The following is a 7,388-nucleotide window of genomic DNA, read 5'->3' as shown; positions in this document are numbered from 1 at the left end:
TCGCCAGAAGGTTCGTTGGAAGTTCGCGGAGCTCGCCGAGAAAGATCGGAGCTTGCCGAAGAAACTCGTTGGAACTCGCTAAGATCAAATCGTGAAGTCTAGGAGCTTGTTGGGAGTCCGCAGAATGGTTTTCGAGAGTTTATCGGAAGACCGCCGGAAGCTCACCGGAAGAAGTCTTGACTTGCGGACTTTGTAATAGCTTAGGAAATGTCTTTAAATTCATAGTTAGCATGTTAATTAGGGTTAGGATTAAGTGTTAATCCTATAACCCAAGTAGGGGCCAATTGGGCCCGAGTTCGGACTGGTTTGGGCCAAGTTTGGAGCCCAACCAGTGAGCTGAAATAGTGTAGGCGATGGCATCGCCCAGAACTCGAGAACTGAGCGGTGGCACCACTAGACTGAGCGGTGGCACCGCCCAGCACCCGAGAGGTCCGACGGTGGCATCGCCAGTACACTATCAATGTCAAACATGATATTTCTCATAATAACGATATTTCTCCCCCTTTGTCAATGTCAAAAAGAAGGGAAGACCCTTTGTGTCAATTTCTAAATCATGATAAAACATACACTTTGCATGATAAAACATACACTTCCCTTCTTTTTGACATTGACAAAGGGGGAGAAATATCGCTAGCTCATCTTGTAAAATTTAGAAACATACACTTGCAAAGGAAGCAAAAAATGACACTTCTCAAAAGAGAAGAAAGAGCTTGCTTTCTTGAACATCTTTAATTTGCTAGCAAGCATAATGTACAATTTGCTATCTTGAACATTATAAAGAAATGCTATCATGCACATCACAAAGAAAAGCAAATATGCTAACTTGCAAATCTTTAAATTTGCTAGCTTGTATGTAGTAAAACTTGCATATCGTAAAAATTGCTAGCTTGTAGAGAAGCAAACAATTACTATCTCAAGAAAAGCAAAAATGCCAAACTTGCACATCTTTAATTGCTACATTGCATGATGATAAAACTTGATATTATATTTTTTTTCATACAATGTATTGAGCTTTTTACCTCTAAACACTTGATACTTGAAATATTTTAAAATGTGATCTTGATAAGAATGTTTCAAGTTGCTCTTTGTGCTATATCTTTTCAAATGAATCATGAGCCTTGATATCATATATTTCATAATATAGAAATAACAAGATTTCTTTGCCTTTATGCCTTATGTAATGATTGTACATCAATTTGCTTTATTATGAATTATATGAATCTTAATCGTGAACTTGTTAAGAAGAATGTTAATGAACCATGAATCATATCTTTGGTATTCATGAATTGATCCTTATTGATATATTTGATGAATTCTTTGCATATTTAGCTTGTTGAATGGTTGAAATTTTTAGCCATTGAGTCCTCCCTTTCTTTTTGACTTTGATAAAGGGGGCAGAAGGTTTTGCTAGCTTGTGCATTGAAAATGAAAGTAAACTTCCTAGCATGCTAAGGAAGTAAAAATTGCAAGCTTGCACTTCTCAAAAAGAGAAGACAGATCTTGCCTATCGAAAAAGCAAAAAGTGCAAAACTTAGAAAACTTGCAACAAAATTGCTATTGCCATGCTTTGTATCAAAAATAGGTTGATATCCTTAAAAGCATCATATTAAATTTTTTAGTATATTGCAATGTTAAATTTTTGAGACTATTATCATATCATGTTCAACAATTGATATCTTTCATTGATATGATAAATTATCATCTCATGATGTATCGCATAATGATATCATGATTTACGATTGTATCATGTGATCCTTGGTGAATTTTCACATTGATATCCTTCATGAAATGATTTCTTTGCATTATTGTCTTGTATGCATCATGTGATGATTGAAATATTGATTGATGCAAAGTTGATGCAAAAGTCTAAATCATTGGTTCCTCTCCTTTTTGACATTGACAAAGGGGGAGAAAGTTATTGCTAGCTTGCACACTTAAATGAAGAATTTCCTAGCTCGATCATTGTAATAAAGAAATTTGCTATATCAAACATCATAAATATTGTTACTTGCAAAGAAAAGCAAAGTGCAATCTTGCACAAAAATTCAAGTGTTGAATTGTCATGATTGAACTTAAGAATCTTGCTATGCTTTTGTGCTTATATGTTGTGATAAAAATCTAGCTTCATGTTGCAAAAACTTGCATATCTTTTAAAATAGCTAGAGCTACTTCTCCTTTTTGTTGATGACATAGGGGGGGAAGTATATTGATGACTTCAAGCATTGAATTGAATATTATATATATATTTGCATCATGGTTTAAATGTTTTTCATAACATGTGATGAATGTTACTTGGATTTGGGATAATCCAAGTGTTTTATCAATGACATATTGATAGAGGGAGTTTGGTTAAACTCCGGGGAGTTAAGGTTAACTCCATTAGTCATCAATTAGTTGTTATCATCAAAAAGGGGGAGATTGTTGAATCTTGGATTTTGATGATGAAACTAATTGATTGTGTTTAGATGTTTAACTGCATTTTGAGTGATGCAGGTCTACTCGATCAGGATTAGACAATTGAGGCAGGAGGAATTAACGTTGCGCCGGAGGAGATCACGTCAAGAAATTGGACGACAGAAGGCTTCGGACGTCGGGCATCGGGCCAAGGAGAGCGGAATTGCTCCAAGGATATCGGGATTATGGAGGTCAATCGTCGATTGGGCAACAAGCCGCAAGAGAGGATGATGCGCTGAAGAATCGAACAAAGTGCCAACCAATGACGTGCCGGGCAACAGAATGTCAATTCGCGTTGTAATAATTGTCTAGATCGGAGTAGAGTTTTAGCTTGTGTGTGTAGGATTAACTACGATAATGACGAAGACATAAAGTGAAACAAAGTGTCGGAGTCAAGCGCGAAGGATTCATTGCGAGTTCGATAGTTCAACGGAAGCCCGAAGATTCATTGGGAATGCTGCCGGAACTAGCCGAGAATGAGTAGGGAGCTTGCTGAAGGGTTTTTCGGAAGCTCGCCGGAAGGTTCATTGGAAGTTCACGGAGCTCGCCGAGAAAGATTGGAGCTTGCCGAAGAAGCTCATTGGAACTCGCCAAGATCAAATCGTGAAGTCTAGGAGCTTGCCGGGAGTCCGTAGAATGGTTTCCGAGAGTTTATCGGAAGACCGCTGGAAGTTCACCGGAAGCTCACCGGAAGAAGTCTTGACTTGCGGACTTTGTAATAGCTTAGGAAATGTCTTTAAATTCATTGTTAGCATGTTAATTAGGGTTAAGATTAAGTGTTAATCTTATAACCCAAGTAGGGGCCAATTGGGCCCGAGTTCGGACTGGTTTGGACCAAGTTTGGAGCCCAACCAGTGAGCTGAAATAGTGTAGGCGGTGGCACCGCCCAGAACTTGAGAACTGAGCGGTGGCACCGCCCAGCACCCGAGAGGTCTGACGGTGGCACCGCCAGTACACTATCAGTGTCAAACACTGACAGGCGGTGGCACCGCCACCGACAAACGGTGGCACCGCCAACCTCGGAAACCCAAGAGAATTCAAAATTTGGAGCCCAAATTTGAATCCTCTTGGGGCCTATAAATACCCCTCAATTCTCAGTAGATAATATAACCTTTAAGAAGCAAGAGATTGAGATAAAAGTCTTAGCAAAGTATTTAGCAAGTTTTTGTTTTCAATAGCTTGAGTGTTCACCTCCCTCTTTCTCTTTGAAAATTTGTAAGAGTGTGAACCACTTGTAAAAGGTTGTAAGAGGGGTATTTGTCCTTCTCCTTCAAAGTGATTTGCTAGTGGAAGTTGGGAGCCTCATTGGAGAAGGCTTCGCAAGTGGATGTAGGTCATTCTGACCGAACCATTTTAAATTGGTGTGTTCCTTGAATGTGTGAGTTCTTACTTTTTTGAAACCATTATTTACATAGCAGCAAGCTTTCGGTTTTCATCTTTTTACTTTACTCGAGCTATTTTCTCCAAGTCATTGATGAATTAAAATCTCTACACATTTACGAAATCATTTTTAAACTTATGAGTTTTAATCCGCTGCACTAATTCACCCCCCCCCCCCTCTTAGTGCTGCTCCGATCCTAACAAAAATCAATCTATCACACGAACAACCTGGCTCTGATACCACTATTGGAAAAATCTTTGGGGGCGACATCACATGCGCGGCAGAAGAATAAGAAAACAAAATCCCTGATTCCCAAAGAGATGTTCGTCGTCGTGCGAAGATTAGTGCGCAAAATCTACGAAACTGAAAAACTGCGTATAGAGTATATTGTGTTACCTAGGGAGATCGTATATCCCTGTTTCCTTGCAGATCCTTAGGAGAGGGTGAAGGAGGTCAAGCGTCCTCCTCTCTAGCGGTGATCCACACAGCAGGGCTGCGACGATGCTCCTCAAAACTCTAGGCCTGCTCTGAGGTGGAGAGGGGAAGGAGAATAGGAGAGGCATGCAATGGCTCTAGCCTATGAGGCTCTGAATCCCTCCTATTTATAGAGGTCCCCTATCAAACCCTAATAGATCCTCTCTTATTGGGTATTGGATCTGCATGCAATAACCCAAGCCTTTTAGATTAGTGGATCTCTATCCAATAATCTCTCATGGGCTCTTATTGGATCTCGTCCATGGGATCCAATAATTTAGGGGCTTATTGGATATCCAATAAGACAAGGGCTCCGTCGGATATCTCATATCCGAACCTCTACTCATCGCAATGCCTACCATATGTGTGTGACCCTCTAGGCCCAATATCGAGCTGGCCGTGAGTCATACCTGTCAGAACTCCTTCTAACTCAGTGAATTATTATCTCTGTAATAAATCACTTGACTCATCGACTATGGACGTACTAGGCCACTACGCCGTAGTCCCCAGACGATACAGGGGAATCCAATCCATTGGACCTGTCTGTCCTCAGTTACCGTGTACCTATAGTCCCTCATTCATCTAATATCCCGGAGACCGTATATCGAGCATGGTGCTGTCAGACCCATACGGTTTCTACTCGAGTCTCGCTCTAATCGGATTCTCCTAGAGAACTATTTCTCTCTCAACCCTAATGACATTGGCCAGGGATTTGTCTGAGCAAAAACACATGGGATATTCCTCTCATGACGTCGAGAGTGGATGATCCTCTATCGATACTCAATAGCCCTCGTAAGGTCGACTACCACTCCCAATGACCAACTGTATTAGAACTGGGACAGCCAAATCTATAAATATGGTATCAAAGAGTGGAGCACTCATATAGGACATCCTTAGTGTCTCAAGTCTAAGGACCAGATATACCACTAGGACCACGAAATCACTGTCTAACAATAAGGCATCATCAACCATCCAGCATTTTGTAAGCGGATCAATCAATGAACTCATTCTCCAATGAGCACCTATACTGTATCACTAGTGTCTCTACACGAGCAGCTATGAGACCCGCTGCATCCATCATATGGACGGGTATACAGCACACCAGTCTGTCCGGTTATCACGATGTCCCTCTCGAGTAACCTATGACCGAGATTATTTAGGATATGTGTTTAAAGGTGAATCGATCTCATTTTCGTGATCTCATCACGATCCGATTCCCATTGCACAAATCCAAGGACATCACAATATATATATATATATATATATATATATATATATATATATATATATATATATATATATATATATATATATATATATATATATATATATATGCAATAGTTATAAAGTGATATATGCCAAAATACAATAAGCAAAAAGATTCTGTATCAAGTCACACGTGTCATCACTCACGTGATTGACTTGTTGGGCACCTATGACTAGCACTTTCTCCTACCAATTGATGACTATGAGGCCGTGCTTGGCATAGAATGGCTGAGGATGCTAGGTGATGTCTCTTGGAACTTTTCTAAATTAATCATGAAATTCTATTGCAAAGGCAAACAGATCATCCTACGCGGAATGCATGGAAGCAACGTTACCACCGTTTCGACCCAACGAATGGAGAAAGTTTTACACAAGGTAAATGGTGGCTCTTTGGTGCATCTCCAGCAGTAACCAGAGGGGAAGAAAATAGAAATTGAAGATCAAAATCTTACCCAATTTCTTGCTAAATTTGTCGATATTTTTGCCGAGCCGCACGGTCTTCCTCCTACTCGGCAACATGACCATCGGATTCTAATCCTTCTGGGCAAGCCACTAGTGAAAACTCGTTCGTACTGATATCCTCACCTCTAGAAGGATGAAATTGAAAAGATCGTAAAGGAGATGCTTGAAACAGGGATGATTCGGCCAAGTTACAACCTCTATTCCTCACCGGTGCTACTTGTACGCAAGAAGGACAGAACTTGACGGATGTACATCGACTACCAAGCTTTAAATGGCATCACCATCAAGGAAAAATATCCTATTCCAATAGTAGATAAATTGCTGGATGAAAGAAAGCATGAATCTTCACAAAACTGGACCTTCGATCCGGATATCATCAAATACGAGTGTGCGAAGAAGACATACCGAAACCCACATTTCAAACACACAACGGCCACTATAAATTTTTGCTTTCTTCAACAGAAGGTGGAATATATTGGGCATATCATATTAGAGGAAGGTATGATAGTGGACCCTTCCATAATTGAAGCAATACAGAACCGGTCGACCCCGAGGAACATAAAATTGCTACATGACTTTCTGGGTTTAACAGGCTACTACCGCAAGTTCGTAAAAAACTATGGAAAGATCAGTGCACCACTTACTTCCTTGCTAAAAAAATATGCTTTCCAATGGTTAGACAAAGCCACCACCGCCTTCGACGAAATTAAAGCCGCAATGACGACAGTGCCCGATTTTGGCAAGACTTTTGTTATTAAAGCTGATGCCTCCAAGTCAGAATTGGTGCTGTACTAATGCAAGATGGCCACACCCTCACTTATACTAGTAAGGAATTATCTTCTTTCCATCTCAAGATAACTATTTACAACAAGGACATGCTTGCGATTGTGCATACGGTGGCCAAGTGGAGACCATACTTGATCGGACAACACTTTCAAATCAAGGCCGACCATAAAAGCCTAAAATATTTCTTGGAGCATAAGATATCTTCCCCCGAGTGGTAACAATAGATAACAAAGCTTCTTGGATATGATTATGAAATAACTTACAAAAAGGGGAAAGAGAATGTTGCTGCAGATGCGCTTTCGCGGTTACCCGAGCAAGCTGAATTTTTGGTCGTTTCACTTCCAACTAGCGACTTCCTTGAGGATATTAAGATAGAATGGTAGGAATATCCAAAGACTAGTAAGATCATAAAAAAATTAGAGGAAGCACCAAGGTCTGTGGCTCATTATAGTTTGGACTCAAAAGAATTGTGCTATAAGGGACGCATTGTGCTTGTGCCAAATTCTACTTGTATTTTCACGAGCAGATTTTGGACAGAGTTATTCCAAATGTAGGGCACTAAATT

Source organism: Musa acuminata, chromosome BXJ3-8, assembly GCF_036884655.1.
Source record: "Musa acuminata AAA Group cultivar baxijiao chromosome BXJ3-8, Cavendish_Baxijiao_AAA, whole genome shotgun sequence".
In the NCBI taxonomy this organism is placed as follows: Eukaryota; Viridiplantae; Streptophyta; class Magnoliopsida; order Zingiberales; family Musaceae; genus Musa; species Musa acuminata.
Note: the sequence above shows the minus strand (reverse complement) of the source record.